We start from the raw sequence: 16,961 nt of genomic DNA on the forward strand, positions 1-16,961 counted from the left end.
GGCAGGGCCCTGCTCCATCTTGGGCCTCCCACGGGGTCACAGCCTCCTTCATGCATCCACCTGCTCCAGCATGGGCTTCTCCATGGGCTACAGGTGGGTCTCTGCACCCTGATGGTCCTTCATGGGCTGCAGGGGGACAGCCTTCCTCACCATGGTCTTCACCACGGGCTGCAGGAGCCTCAGCTCTGGCACCTGGAGCACCTTCTCCCCCTCCTTCTGCACTGACCTCGGTGTCTACCTTGTTGTTCCCATGTTCTCACTCCAGTCTTCCCTGGCTGGAATTCTTTCTGTGCAATACCTTTCTGTTCTTAAATACGTTATCACAGAGGCGTTACTATTACTCCTGATTGGCTTGACCTTGGCCAGTGGCAGGAAGTCCGTCCTGGAGCCTGCTGGCATTGGCTCCACCAGACAGGGGAAGCTTCTAGCAGCTTCTAATAGAAGCCACCCCTGTAGCCCCCCTGCTACCAAAACCTGGCCACAGAAACCCACTACAACTGGACAATGAAACACTCTTGTAGAAATGTGGGTTCCCTTCTGCTACAGATGATAACCTCAGTTAAAGGAACAGGGCAGATAACTGGTAACAGTAATGTCTTAAAAGCTAGATCCACCATCAGAGCTTTACAGGACTTTTTCAGTGTGGATGACATTTCTGGGTTAAAGTGAAAAAGCTGACTGACTTTCCTAAGAGCACAAGTTTCTCAAATTGTGTTTCAAAATTGCAAGAGTTTTAATGGAGAAATAAGGTAGTGATGTGTGTGTGTATGTGTATTAAGGTGTATGTTTTATTTAAAACGTAATCAAATTTGAAATGTCTCAGTCTGGAAGCTTCTACCTCATGGTCAATCCTAAGACCTGCTATGAAGCTCAGTGAGGTCAAAGCCCTCTTAGTCACACAGAGAAAAATAATCTTTGTCACTGTATGAAGGTTTAAAAAAAAAAACACATTTGTTTTAATAAGTAGTGTAGGGAAGTTAATCTGTATAAGCTCTCATATGAATCCAACAGTTTTTGTTGTTGTACAGAAAAAGCAAAAAGCATCATGCTAAAAAGCTGCACCTTCAATTAATCAAATTTATTGATTAATTGGTAGGCCTTCCTACTTTGAAAAATTCCTTATTTACAGTCAACCAGTTTCTCTGTGGAGTTTATTGTATTTGTCTTTACTGTTCCAGCCATTAAATGTTGCGCGTACTTTTAGAGTTTTAGGAAGTTAGAGATATACAAACAGATTTGAGAATTTAAATGTTGGAAAAAACCCACAAACCTGTTCACATCACTGGAATTGACCATCTTACTACTTGTTACTGTGTTCTAATGTTAATTTTGGAGATGATCCTTTAAAATTTTAATTCTTCTGAATCAGAATCTTCTACAAGTATTGAGGAAATTAGAAGTCATAGTTATAATTCTGGTTTACAATTTGAGAGGTTGGGGTTTTGTTTTTTGTTAAGAGTTTAATTCCCTCTTCCTTGATTGCATCCTCCTTACCTTTCTCCTGCTCCCAAAAGGAGAGCTGGCTCATTGCATCTGGTGATAAGGCACCACAATTCTAAGCATAAAATAAGTTATTTTTCTTATATTGCATTTGTGGTCTAGACATTTTGACAGAATTTTCAACCTGTGTTTGGTCATTACTTAGACTTAAAATCATATTCTCTGATTACAGAGAAAATATTTTTTGTTATTGACAAATTACAAAATGATAGCTGAGAAATGAAAATATAAGCCTTAGTGCAGGTAGGGCTTTTGAATTTCATGGCAGAAATTAATTTCGGTTTAGAGTATCATGTTAGTAATACAAATAGGTTGTATTTTAAATTAATAGAACATACTCTTTTTGATATTTTCATGTGCTTCTCATTTCTATGAATTCTAACAAATTATGGGGGGGGGTGGTTAACTCACTTTCTATTTTTCTGTATTCTACTCTTAATGATTTTTTAAAAATGTAAACTGAATGGATTATTGTAGAGTCAAGCTTTTGGCACTACATAAAATTATCTCTGAACTTTTTATTTCATCCATGAAAAGCACTATGGTTTCAAGGGGAAAATACTCAAGCTTTTAAGTGTGTAGTGGCCCCCCATTTAAAACATGTGATATGGCATAGACTCATACTCTTGATGTACTCCTTGCTTCAAAGAGAAACATGGAGTGTTGGACTTATTTTAATAATTTTTGTTCATTGTTTGTGTGTTCCCTGGGTACAATATCTGTGAAGTCCAACTGAATCAAGTAGGGAGAAGCTCCATCTTAATCATTGCAGATCCTTGCTTAGTTCATGTATAATGAAGCAGGCTGAATCTTCAAAAGAGAATCTTTTATAGTAGTATTCCTCAAAACTTGCTTCAACTATAAATTGATATTTTTTGGCCATTATTGCAGCTTCTTTATTAGATGGTTCTCTTGGGAATTTTACAGGGACTGATTTCATATGTTTTGAAGGTGTTTTTAATGATTAATTGGCACATGTGGTAGATTGACAACAAATGATAGCCCAAATACATTAAAAAGTATTAGAAAAATTCTATTCTTGCTTTTAAATTAATTGGGTTTTGTTGTTTGTGTGCACATACATATGAAGGAGGATTAATTGGTGGGGGTTGAGGGGAATGGACATTTTTGCTTGGACATTTATCTGTTTCTAATATATAGCATTTGTGATTTTTCTCTTTTAATTTGTAGATAAGCCTCTGAAGAAGCGAAAACAAGAAAACAAACCACAGGAGGTTGGAGGTGCTACTGGAGGAAATAGAGCAGCTTCTCAGGAGACAGGTTCTGTAGGAAATGGGGCGAGGCCAGCATTGATGGTTAGTATTGATCTGCAGCAAGCAGGAAGAGCAGACTCTCAGGCAACAGTAACTCAGGATTTGGACATCATCAAAAAACCTGAAGAAATTAAACAGTATAATGATGGGTTTGTGTGTGTTCCCCAAGAAGACACTGTTGGAGTTCTTAAATTTAAACCTGAAAACCATCCTGAGATTTTTAGGAAAATATCAGACTTTGGAGGTCAAAAGACAGATATCCAGCAAAATGAAAACAGACAAATGGAATTTCAGCAAAATGTGAGCAGGCAGTTGGAAAGTAAACAGAATGAGAAGAAACAGGTAGAAGCTAAACGTGAAAGCAAGCATGAAAGCAGACAAATGGAAGTGAAACACAATGAGAACAGACAAACAGAATCAAAACAAAACCAGAGCAGGCAAATGGGGATGAAACAAAATGAGGGAAAACAAAATAATGGCAAACAGGAAATAAGGCAGAGACCCGAAACACCGAAACAGAAGAATGAAGGCAGGCCCGAAACGCCAAAACATAGACATGATAACAGGAGGGACTCAAGTAAACAATTATCAGATAAGAAAATAGAAATATCTAGGCATAAAATAGATGTGAAATCTGATTCTTCAAGGATAAAATCTGAAAGTAGGTCTGATCCAACAAAACAAAGGCCTGATGGACATTCAGTTTCAGATACACCGAGGCATGACCATGATAGCCTTAAACAAAGATCTGAGGACAGGGAGGAGTCAGAGAGATACAGAGAAGATCCATCCAAGATCAGAAGGTCTGAATATTTGAGATCCTCAAACAAAAATGAACATGATTCTAAACATGGTATTAAATCTGATGGTTCAAAACCTGAGAAATTTGCAAGGAAACATAGACATGAGTCTGGTGAATCAAGGGAAAGGTTTTCTTCTGGGGATCAGAAATCAAGACCTGACAGCCCTCGCATTAAACAGGAAGGTAGAGGAGATTCTAGTAAATCAAGACCTGATAGACCTGGTTTTAAATCACCCAACAGCAAGGATGAACGACGGACAGATGGTAATAAGAGTAAAGTAGATAGTAATAAAGCACATGCTGACAATAAAGCAGAGTTTCCTAGTTATTTGTTGGGGGCAAGATCTGGCACATTGAAACATTTTGTCATTCCAAAAATCAAGCGTGATAAAGATGTCAATGTCACTCAGGAATCAAGGAAAACTGAATTTAAAGGTGAACAGGATAAAGTAGAGAAGATTGGGCTAGTTGAAGACCTAAATAAAGGAGCTAAGCCTGTAGTTGTCCTTCAAAAGCTTTCATTGGATGATGTGCAGAAATTTATTAAGGATAGAGAAGATAAATCAAGGGGCTCTTGTTTTAAACCTAACAAGAACAAGTCATCCAAATCTAATAAAGGTAAGATTTTTTTTTTAATGTTAATTGCATTATATCTTGTATATTCCTGTTCTTTTATATTTGCTACTCCTGTGGTTAGAAATTAAATGCAAACATTTGATAGTTAGTTTATAGGCTTGCTTATATGGTGATTTTGGGGAACAAATTGAAATTTGTCTATGGGATTGTGGTTATTGGAAATCTTGCTACAGTGTAACTAAAATGATTTGTTTATTCCAATGCAAGTTCCTAATGTGGGAACACTTAAATAGTCTTAAGCTGTACTTCAGTTACATTAGTTTAATCTGGTAGTTTATCTAGTTAAACATAACTGCTATATGAATGATTAGGTGTGTCTGTATAAGGGAATGGTACTACTGTAACTAAATTACTGTAGCTGAAGTGGTGTGAAATGCTATGTATACAAGCCCTAAGATTCTTTTATATTTTTATTTGGAAATGAAATGTGGTTTTTCCAAGGGATATTTTGACATGATGAAATAAAACGGCAGTTACAAAGCCCCATCTGCCTCTTTTACAGTATAAATGCAACTCTGTTGGAAAGCCTCCACACTTTAGGCTGTGTGACAATAAGCTTATTAAAAAGTTCTATCTTTAGGAGAATTCACATAGCTTTATCTCTATGGTCCAGTGTATGCAGAAAGAGGAAAGGAACTGGTAAACAGTGGACTGTCATTTTCAAATTAATAATATGAACAGGAATTTATTCATAATAGATTGTAGATTTGATATTTGATTGTCTCTTCTGCAGATTTAACACTTTTTTATTCTTGGTGCTATAATTTTGGTTTCTTTGGTTTCAGACTGTAGTAGATAATTTCACATTGTGAAATCAATGCTACTGACTGGTCAGGGTTTTTTTCTTTTTTATTGTTTAGCATTTAAAGCTTTTAGATTTCTTATGTAGTTATGTTTATAGAGCTGTCATGTCTCAAAAATAGGCAGATAAAGTGGCAGGAGAGAGGATTTCAGCTGTATACAGGATTATTTATGAATGCAGTTCTATGTATATCATTGCTCATTAATTCAAGATTGAAATGTTTTCTGACAAAGTTGATCTGATAAGAAATGATGTAGAAATCATCTTTGTGAATGTATAACTATGTTTATGTGCATGGTACAGAGTTGATATCTGTATGATAAATTTATTTTTACGTGTCTGTTCTCTATTTACTAACTTGATTGTATTGACCCTTAAAGACTTTGTAATTCAGCGTGAGTATTGCTTATTTGTAAAATATTAGCCTCCTTGTTAAATATTTTCTCTTTATCCTGGAAATATGAACATTTTCCGTCTCCCTTTTTGATATTCAGGACAGGCAAAATTTTCATTTCTAACAATAATAGGTATCTAGAGTCAGACATAAAATTATCGCATCCTTGTTGTCAGATTAGTCTAAAGATTTCTGATGAAACTTTTATGTTCTTCATAAGGAATACTGAAAACTTTCTGATGGAATTCAGCTCATAAGGATAGACTTTGAATTCACACAAATCTATGTGCAGAAAATTGGTAATTTTTAGAGCCCTATGAGCCATATACAGTGCATATATGCTTTCTAAAATGTCTCTGAAATAGACTTTTTTGTAGCAGTGTAAAATTCCATGGCATTTGTGTAATGTAATGGTCCATCTTTGAGTTCTAGTACTGCTGAAAAGTCTCACTTGTGAAGCAGAGTAATCAGTTAGGTCTCATCTTTTAGATAGGAGTAACAAGAAAGGGAGTATTCCAGGATGAAAAGCTGTATCCAGATTGTATTGGCTCAGTGAGCAAACTTCTGATGCTTCTCACAGTCTTCTGGGCAGCACAGCTGAGCTACTCACTAATACCTTTTGGTGCAGCTGAAAACTAGACAAAAAAGGAGTATAAATTTTTTGCTTAAATCCTTTATCTATAGAGCTTCCACAAAGACAAAATTGGCAAATCTTTGAGAAATATAGCTTATGGATATTAACTCATCAAGAAAACTTTGGAGTTATACTCAAATTTATTTCTAAAATAACAGTCTCTTGATGCTGAAACAGGCATACTGTTGTACTCACTGAAATCATTGGGGCAAGCAGCTGTTCTCCAAGGAAGTAATGAGAGCAAAAGTATATTTCCTGGAACTCAGTTTGCTTACTACATATTGTCCTTTTGTAAAGATAACCATTGTGAAATCCATAATTCCACAAATCTGAAATTTGGAATCACTATCTTAGAGTTCCTGGTAGCAACTGCATTTGCATGTGGGAAGGCCAGAGTAATAACTCACTAGGCATCTTGCATGTGCATACCCTACCTGATGGATCAAGCATGTTAGAACTTTGAAGTTCTCTAGTAAATTATGCCACATTTCAGAGAAGTAAAGGATATATTTAATGGTTTACAGCTGAAGTCTTTAAAGATTCTTCTAAACTCAAAATTTAAGTGATTCGTAGAATCGACATCACTTTCATGAGAATTCTATATTTTTCTTCGTTTTCCTCTTTCCTGAGATATTGGTGACTACCTCTTTTCAACTTAACTAGTCTAGAAGAGGAGCTGGCTGTCCCTTGTGGCATTAGAAGTATATAAAGATATGTTGGGTTTGCAGAGGATCCATTTTAATATACACTTTGTTCATTTAGTCCTAATTATTTTTTTTCTCCTTTCTGGACTGAACAAGTTCATAGTTTGAAAAACATTTGAGGCATAAATATATATATATACAAGTAACAAGTTTATTCTTACTTGCAGGGATTTTTTTAGGTATGGTGCATCTATTCTATTCCAAAAAGTGTGTTGGGATGTGTGGGCATTGTACATACTCACTGGGGCCTTTGGCTTTGATGTTAGTTTTTCAAAAGTAGATGTTGGATAAGCTACTATTGGTAGATGTTGGATAAATTGATATCGGTAGACAGCAGGAATGCAGCAGTTGCACACTGGAGTCCTTTCTTGTGTTGATCTGTTACCAGTACAATAGGAGACATTTTCAGCACAATGCTTTGCCTGGAAGCTGCTTGAGTTAGTTCCTATTTTTGTGTATGCCACTAAGGTAAATAATTTGAATCTTGCTCCCACAGTTGTTCTTAAGTCTTCTCTTGATAATAAGAGTGAAATTTACTTGTTACACATCTAGTTCTTAGCAGCAACAGTAAACTTGACCAAATCTAATAATTTCAATGTATTTTGGTTCACCTGAAATATGTTTTGTTTGCAGAATTAGGAGTGCATTGTTTAATTAGTTCACTATTGAAAAATTACTTTGACACGTGTAAGTGAAAAAATTTATTACCTAATTTGTCAGAGCAATTTATTGAAAGTCTGAAACTGCCTTTGGTTCGTGGGCTTGGATGATCAATCAGGTTCCTCTTATTTCTGGGAAAAGTTAAAGCTACTTTGCATAAATTATTTTTGCAACAATGCACTGCAACGTAAAAATGTGAGCCAGCAATTTGTCCAATATTACAATATGCAATGCTGACCTGTTCATGTGTATAAGTATTTAATATGGGGGTTATTTCTTGGCATACATGCAGAAATATGTGATCAAAATTTTTGGTTTGAATTTTCTTTTAGATAAAGGGTAAATTTGGCAAAATACAAATAAGGGAAAGCCTCACATTTGTTTCTGGTAATTAAACTTTTCTGTTGCTCAACATTTTCAACCATTTTAGGTGACTGTTCTTGTGTAAGAAAATTTAAACTATTTACTTGAAATTTGCAATTTATTTTTGCTTCATGGTAATATTGCCAATGAACAGAAAAGATGAAACCTTTTTTGATTTCAAATTACTGAATTGTTGTTTGCATCAAATAAAGGTTCCTTAAATATGCTTATAGTATTTTATATTAAAAGCTAAAATATCAGCAATTTTTTGTTCTTGTTGTTAATGTAATTAAGTTACTTTGAAGAAGCAAAACAATAGTACCTACATGTGATATTTTCAGTGATAAAGGCTGCCAATCTTTCCATGATAGAGCAAGGTAAAAGTAGATCTTGATCTGCCTATAGTCACAAATGAGATATAAATCATGGAATTTGTTTTGCTTGTTCTCTGAAAAGATCTTGGTTGTATTATATTGATCATATAGGACTTTGATGAGAAGAAAAATTGATGTTTAATTTGATTATATTTAATGAAGGTCTTTTTTCTTAGGTGAGGCCCCATGGCTCAGTCTTTAAATAAATCAGAATACATGTCTGGGAAAATGCAAAAATCATAAATTTCAAATAACAAACATTAACTGTAGATTCATAAAAGTGAGATTCTTTGTGGAGCTCTACATTCATTTCAGTTGTTGATCTTGCTCCATTTTACTGTGAGTACTGCTATATTTTTTGTGAAGTGTCTTGCAAAACTGCTCTAGCCTTCTTTTACAAAGTTTTATAAAGATGAGAAGTCAGTGAATAGCAATAAAGAATAAAACAACTTGTGGCTATAGTTACTGCAACCATCAGATAGCTTGAGGAAATCACTGATACCAATGTAATGCGAGTTCTCATGCTTCTTGGCATCTTTGAAGAGTATGTGTTGGGTATGTTCCTTGATCTTTGTCTGGATCCTTCAGGGTGCTCTTTGGAAATCTTTTGTGGGTCAAAAAATGTTTCTTACTTATAAGAGTACTTTGAGCAATTGTAAAATCCTTTTTGAATCTGTTCTGCTTAGCCATGGGCAATGATGACATCTACCAAATCATGGAATTATTCCGTTTCTGTGTCCAGATTCTTCTATGACCCACCAACCTGACTAGATCCCATTTCTCAAAGTCAGATCTAAGGACTGGAATATAACCAGGGAGCTTGAACCTCTCCTTTTGCTTAGCTTGTGGCTTAGAGCTTTCCCTTTGTGCCAGTATTAGGGTAGATGAGGAAAAATTATTTTGAAAGGTGTTTAAGCAGGTTCTATGAAATGATATAGGACATACTTCCTAACACTACTTCTCTCCCTCCTGCCAGGGGATGCTTCTGCCATACCTTCCACACCTGCAAAAAGCTTTAGGGCAGAGAAAAGTAAATGGATGACTACTCAGATTATTTTCATCAGTATTCACCTTGATGGTGTGTTTCAGCTGATGATATGGTATTGAGATAAAAGTGGAACTTATGTCTTATGAACAGATGTACTTTCCTCATACCTTAAATTCCATTTTGAAAAAAGGATATTGTTTTCCCTATGTTTCCCCTTCTGTTCTTAAAACTCTCCAGGGCACAGAATTATTTGGAGTACTGTGATGCTGGTGGGCAGGGGAATCTGATCACCACAGACTGAGATGTAAAGATGTAATGGAGCATTTTAAGGGAGAGCACAGTGGAAAGGATGTAATTAAATTTGCACACTAAGGGATAGCTGAAAATTTTCAGCTTTAACCAGTAAGCTATTCATCAATCACAGGTAGTCGTGGCATTTATCACTGTAGTGCCTGAGTGCTATACTGTAACAGTACTTAACTATTTTTAAATGGTGTTTATTTTCCAAGCATCTTTATAAAGCAGGGAAATACTTTTATCCCCTCTTTTTTCTTTTAGTTCTTAATCTAAAATAGAACCTTATCTACATGAGTGGTTGTAGTAGAATTAAGTTGTGAGTCTGTGATGTTGTAGTTACAATATGGCTATGCAACAAAAAGAAGGCGGCACTCTTGTTACGAAGTAAGAGTGTATTTTATTTGATTTAGCACAGAGTTTGAAGGTTGTTTGAGCTAATCCAGAAAGAAAATGCTTTCATTACTGTATATATGTCTGACACAGGACAGTTTATCAGTGTAGTTATAGTGGTGACCCAAAATGACTTGAAAAAGTTAGACAGTAAGCTAGTGATACATAACTGAGGTAGACCCAAAATGACTGGAACATCCTCTATCAAGTATTCAGAGAGGACATGTAAGGAAGGTGAGCTTAGTATCTGGGGAATAATGGCAAGACTGCATATACTAGTCATCGGCAAAATTAGAAGAGTCCAGCAGGCAGTTAATGTCTTCTGTGGCTAAAAAGGAGCCAGGGGAGGAAAAAATTGAGCTGTAATATGTAAGTTTTTATTTTTAATGTCGAAATGAAGATGTGCAATGATACATTAGTGTGGAAGTCCTAGAATGTGGGGAGTGGCTAAACTTAAAATTCTAAACACTGGGAAATCCAAAGTTAAGATTCATATCCACACCCCAAACAAGTGTCACTGTTCCCTCTTAGACCCTTGTGTGTTCTTTTCTATAATTTCTTCATCTTTGAAAAAGTTGCATTTTAAAATATGAGGTACATATAGAGATTACAGATATGAAATTGCATTAACTTCAGCTTTGCTTAATACGAAGTATTAGCACACAAATGGAAAAGACAGTATTTATGGGAAGATAATTTATGCAAAAGAGTTCATTAACATAATCTTAATTTTTAAATAGTTACAGCACCAAGCCTGACAGAGTTCAAGAAGCATTTGGGTGATACTCTCAGACACGTGGTGTGACTTGGGGATGGTCCTGTGCAGGGCCAGGAGTTGGACTCGATGATCCTTGTGGGTCCCTTCCAACTTAGCATATTCTGTGATTACTGAGAAGATAGTTTATTAGTGTTCATTTTGATTTTATGGCAGGAACAGCCTCTCTGATCCTGGAAAGTTGACCTAAGTGTCAGCAAGCATCATCCCTTTTTCCATAGCTGCTTGTTTGAAGTCACCATATCAAGACAGGTGAAACTAATATGAATATACTGATTGTTGTGTCAAAATATAGTTGTGATTTCCATATTGAATGCATCTAACAAAAGTCCAAAATAATATTATGATTTTTGGTGCAGTCTTTTTATGTTCAACCTGTCTTGAAGGCGTTCTGGTGATGGATGCATCTGCCTGAATCAGGGAGATCTTTTTGAGTTCAAATTCAAGGCAAAGTGATTTTGGATCATTCTAAAGATTGGATTTTGATGTGTTTATCCAGCTGTGGGCTGCACAGTTTGTCCAGAAGGTTCCTGGGAGAGATAGGATCAAAAGCTTTACTGAAATCCAAAAAGATTACATCAACTGCCTTCCCTTGATCAACTAGGTGGGGAAGCTTGTCATAGAAGGAAATGAAGTTTGATAAGCAGGACTTTCCTCTCATGAAGCCGTGCTGGCTGTGACCAATGACTGCGTTGTCTTTCAGATGTTTTTCAGTACCTCCCGGAATAATCTTCTCCATAAATTTACCAGGCACTGAAGTGAGACTGACAGACCTGTAGTTTCCGGGGTCCTCCTTCTTGCCCTTCTTGAAGATCGGGACAGCGTTCACCAGCTCCAGTCAGCTGGGACCTCTCCAGGTTCCCAAGCTTGCTCAAAAATCATCGAGAGAGGTTTTGCGATGACATCACCAGGTCTTTGAGGATTCCGGGATGAATCCCATCAGGCCCCATAGATTTGTAGGGATCCAGCTGAAGCAGCAGATCCCACACAACTTCAGGGTTGCCTAGGAGTTGATCATTCACACAAGTCATGGTCCTCCAGCTCAGGGCACTGAGACCCCCTTCGTCTATCATCTATGTTGATGACAGAGGCAAAGAAAGCCTTAAACACCTCTGCCTTGTCTCTGTCCCTGTTTGGGAGGTGACCATCCTCATCCTGGAACAGGTCACTGAAATTTCTATTCTGTCTATTGACATTAATGTATTTGAAAAAACTCTTTTATTGTCCCCCACATTTCTGGCAGCTTCAACTCCTGTTGAGCTTTGGCCGCACAAATTTTTTCCCTGCAGTGGCAAGCAGCATCTCTGAATTCTTCACACGTCACTTGACCTCACTTCCACTGGGCATACACCTTCCTTTTTTGCCTTATCTCCAAGAGAAGATCCCTGATCAGCCAAGCTGGCTTTCTGCCTCGCCTGCTTGGCTTCCAACATTTGGGAATTGCCTGTTTCTGTGCCCTTCGGAGGTGATGTTTGAAAAGTGACCAGCACTGATGGACTCCATCACCTGCAAAAACATTTTCCCAAAGGACCTCACTCACTAATTCCCTGAGCAGCCTGAAGTTTGCTCTCCTCATGGCCAGGGTTGAGGTTTTGTTGGCACTTTTCCTCCTGTCAACGGAGATTTTAAACTCGATTCCCTCGTGGTCGCTGTGGCCAAGACGGCCTCCAATCCCCACTTTGTTCACAAGATCCACCCTGTTGACAAGCAGCAGATCAAGGAGGGCATCCTTCCAAGTTGACTCCCTTAGGACCTGTTCCATAAAGTTGTCATTCAGGTTTTTTAGGAATCTTCTGGCCCAGGTTGTACCAGCTGTGTGATGCTCCCAGTTTATTTCTGGCAAGTTGAAGTCCCCCGTAAGGACAAGGGCAGTTGACTTGGAAGTGTCCCTTAGTTCCTCAAAGAATAATTCATCAGTGTCATCATCCTGTCTGGGAGGTCTATAGCAGACTCCCATGGTGACATTGGTATTATTTGTTTGCCCCTTGATTCTTACCCCGAGGCTCTCAACTGTGCCATTGCCAACTGTGAACTCCAGACATTCTAACCCTTCTGTTACATACAGTGCCACCCCTCCACCTCTTCTGCCCTGCCTATTCCTCCTGAAGAGCCTGTAACCAACCGTTCAACTGGGCACTCCAATCACAGGTCTCATCCCACCAGGTTTCTCTTATGCCAATGATGCCAAATCCCTGGAGTGGGCCAAAGCTTTGAGATCCTCTTGTTTGTTCCTCATGCCACGTGCATTAGTGTAGAAACATTTCAGGTGTGGTACATTGTAGCCAACACCTCTTGAGACAGATTGAGGGATCCCATTAGTGCTTGTTTCCTCAAGTTTTGGCACACCATCCCATTGCTCATCACTGGCAAGCCTAGTTTTGCCCCTTTCTCCCTTGCAAGCCAGTGTAAAGCTCTGTCAATGAACCCCGCTGGCTCCTGCGCTAGAACTGTTTTTCCCCTTTGAGAAAGGTGCATCCCATCAGGTGTCAGTAGACCAGGTTTTGAGTAGATCATCCCATTGTCCAAAACCCCAAAATTTTTCTGACTAAACCAACCTTGGTGCCACTCAGTGACCTGATGGATCTGCCTATTCCTATTATCCTTGTTGCCGGAAGAGTCAAGAAAATCTCTACCTGTGCTCCTGATCCCTCTATCGGTCGTCCCAGGGCCCTGAAGTCTCTTTTGATTGCCCTCACACTTCTCTTTGTTATTTCTTTGCTGCCAGTTTGAACAACCAATAATGGATAGTAATCAGAGGGCCTTACAAGACTGGAGAGTTTTCCAGTAATGTCCCTTACCTGAGCCCCTGGGAGACAGAAGACTTCTTTGTGAGTTGGGTCCAGTCTGCTCATCAGGCCCTCCCTTTCCCATAGAAGGGAGTCTATTATTACAACTACCCTTCTTTTCCTCTTAACAGTAGAGGTCTTGATGTGGGGTACAGGTGGTGTTGTTTTAGGCAGCCCCACTACCCCAGAAGGACCTTCGCCCACCTCTTCAGTTGTCTGGCTTTCTAGTTCCAGAGTCTCATACCTGTTGTAGAAGGTGCCAGTCCTGCCTGTCAAATTTTGAGAAAGAGGAAGAACCTTCCTCCTGGTATATGCAGTGACCAGCTTCCAGCCTTCATCTTTAACAGGCCCTTGTCTAACAGTCCTTTGACTAATTACCCTGCAGGGTTCTGAGTCCACTTGCTTCTTCACTACAATGAAGGTTCCAGATTCCTGAGAGTCTAGAGGTTGTAGCATCTCTGAATATAATTGGTCTCTCTCTTGCTTTTTCGCTCGAATACTACATAGCCTGTTCATTTCTTCCTGTAGCTCCTTCACCTGGTGACACAGCTCTTCAACCATGGCACACCTTCTGCAAAATAACTGTTTTTCTGCCCCAGCCTTGCAAAAAGGCATCAGGCACTCCTGGCAACCTGCCACCTGAAGAGCTGTGTCTACCATCAGAAGGTCTGGCTGTCTGGAGGTCTCTGACACAGCTGGCACAGTGACTCTTGCAGCTACAGGGGATTGAGTTTTACGGTACGTCAACACCATATCTGAGGAAGCTTAAACTAATATGCTAATAAGACTTGGGCTGAAAGGATCTCTTTGCTCTTCCTTACCAGCTACTGAGTCTGTTTGCTACCTCCATTGGCTGCACTCAGATGGTCAGAGGGGAGCCCTTCCTGCTTGCCCTGCCTGCATGGACTGCCTTGCAAACTGCTGTGCCACACCCTCACTGACGTGCCATGCCCCTGTTTTCCCGCTCCTGTTCACCACACTTTAGGGCGCTCGCTCGCGCTGCCTGGAACCATTTAAAAGTCTCACAGTAGTTCCCAGCACCACCCCTCCTCACCTGATTGTCTGCCGAGGGCCCTCGGGTCCTCACGAGGCTGCTGCTTAGGTGTTCATGGTCATGGGAACCCCTGCACAACCCAAACTCACCCCAGAACCTTCTTTTAGTCACCTCTGGTGCTGCCTTGTCTATAGAATACATATAACAATATAGAGCTCTTTACAATAATTTTATTATTGTCTTTTCTGCTATTCCCTTCTTTATTGAAGAAAGCAAGCTTTTCATATTCCTTAATAAAAGGGGGAAGCTTATACTGTCATCCAAAATATCTGTAACAGGATAGAGTGCAGTTTAAGCATTAGTTGAAATTGCATTGTAGAACATCGAATACTTGGAACTTTTGAAAAGGAAATATAGTTATTTTTACAAATATTTACATTATTTATATTTTTCGTTGGTGTATAATTAACACTGTGATGATTGACTTATTTTTAAAGACTGAGTAGTCTTCTACCCCCAGAACAAAATCAATAAGGAAAGCAAGAATAGATATTCCTAGGAGGTAGGAGAGTAGTAACTTGTGTTTTTTGCTTCTTGTTTTGGTCAGTGGTTTTTTAGGGTTTTTTTACTTAAAATATATCACCTTTCATGTTAATGATATGTTCTTTGTGCACAATATTAGGAAAATTAAGCATGAATTCTGTCCTAACAGTTCCTCAAAGCAATGTTCACAATCTTAAAATTACATCATGAAACATTCAGGCATAGTTTTGAAACTGAGTTTGAAATTGAATTGAATTAGAATTTGGTTATGGAACTCTTGCCAAGCTTGGTATACAATCCATTACTGATTTGTTTCCTTTTCTTATTTCCTCTCCAAGCATTCTGTCTTACTAGTTATTCTGTTTTTAAATTTACTTTTCATTGTAGACTAGGAGGGGCTTAAAGATATATTTGTAGAAAAATACTCCTGTTAGTGTAAGTACATCTAGCCCATCTAGCTTTTAAGCACCTGTATGAATCTTAATGCAACTTTTGTTCCTTTACTTGCAGCTGTTTTTTGCAGTGTATTTGGACAGATTTGCTATAGGCTTTATGCTTTATGTGTTGTCCCCCTGATTTCAATGAAATTATCAACAGTGCATGAAGTTGAGAATATGTGTTAAAAAAAACAGGATCTGAGGTCCTCTAGCGATTTCACCTGTGGACATTGTCTTAGAACATATATGTGCAAATTTTCTTCTAGTCTGGATGTGAATGTAAGTTAACTCTCTTCAGACACTGTATAGGCATGCAAAGAGTATTAATGTAGGGCTACCACTGCTCAGACATGGCTATGCAGCATCCAGATTAGACCTGACTGGCATCCAGTCAGATGCCGATACACACAGAGGAACTGATCTGTCCATGCTGTCATATTTCTGCATATCTTCAATCTAGTGCCCAGTCCACAAAGAATAATCATTTCAAAGTGCCATGGTAAACCACACTGTGAAATGTTTTCTAGCATTTTTAAAAGCAATATTGAGAATTTGAAAACTTTATCAGGTGGTAATTATCAAAGCATGGAAATTTAAAGCAAATTAATGAGTGACCACAGCATGGGGGAAGCAGGGACAACTTTTGCTATCAGTTTTACTTTATAGATATTTTCCTACCTCAGTTTGAAAACCTCAATATTTTAAGTTAAATCTTTTTTAAAATGCAATCTAATGGGATGACTTGATGAACATATCTGAGAATTATATAAAAATAATCTTCTTATCATTAGTTTCATTGTAGAGATATGTGAAACCAGTAATATATGAGACTTTTGAAAAATTATTGCTGGAAACTATTTTCTCTTATTCAGGCTCTTCTAATCCCAGTTAAATTTGTTTAAAGGGCAGGGGGAAGGGACTAATCCTGGATTAGAAAATGGGATATTTGTGTAAAAATGGAAATAAATTTTAAAAAGCTATGTTAGTTATATAGTTAATGCAATTAAAAAGTGAATTATCATCCAGATGATTTCTTGGAGAATTTGTGTGTGTGTGTGTCTATAGCAATTAGCAGGTGATTTCCTCTTAATTTCTTGGGAAGGAGAGAGAGAGGCACTTATGACAAAGGTATTTGTTCTGTTGGAAAAAGGTTAACAGTTTAGTCCAATAATCTTAAAATCTGTGCAATAGGTTCTTTGATAAATAAAGATAAGACATCAAATAAACAAACCCCCAAGAAATACTTTCTAATTAATTTGGTTTCCTCATGTCACTTGTCAAATACTTTGATTGTAAATTCCTTTATACTGACTATATGGGCCTAATCATAATTTCAAAATGTGATGAGAATCATGTGATAATATCTAAGTATTTACCTCTGTGGAAGAGAAACTTGATGTAGTCCAGCTTGCTGTTTGTATATATTAAATAAAAAATATTCCAATTATGCTTTGCGACAAAATCAAGCAAAAATTTATGTTTCATTATAAAACTACTAGTAAAAGGTAAGAAAAAAAAAGTCAATGATTTTGTCTGTATTTAGGGATAAGACCTCACAGATTCTACCACATATTGTTTCTAACTGCTGAAAATAGGAAGATTACTGTC

At 37.8% G+C, this 16,961-nt stretch overlaps 1 protein-coding gene across 1 annotated transcript in view; it reads left to right on the forward strand.

Moving 5' to 3' along the window:
• The window catches only part of LOC135405136 (nipped-B-like protein), a 215,341-nt gene that overhangs the window by 146,939 nt on the left and 51,441 nt on the right, over positions 1 to 16,961 (forward strand). The window lies entirely within an intron of this gene.

The sequence above is a fragment of the Pseudopipra pipra genome, chromosome W (genome assembly GCF_036250125.1).
Source record: "Pseudopipra pipra isolate bDixPip1 chromosome W, bDixPip1.hap1, whole genome shotgun sequence".
Classification (NCBI taxonomy): domain Eukaryota; kingdom Metazoa; phylum Chordata; class Aves; order Passeriformes; family Pipridae; genus Pseudopipra; species Pseudopipra pipra.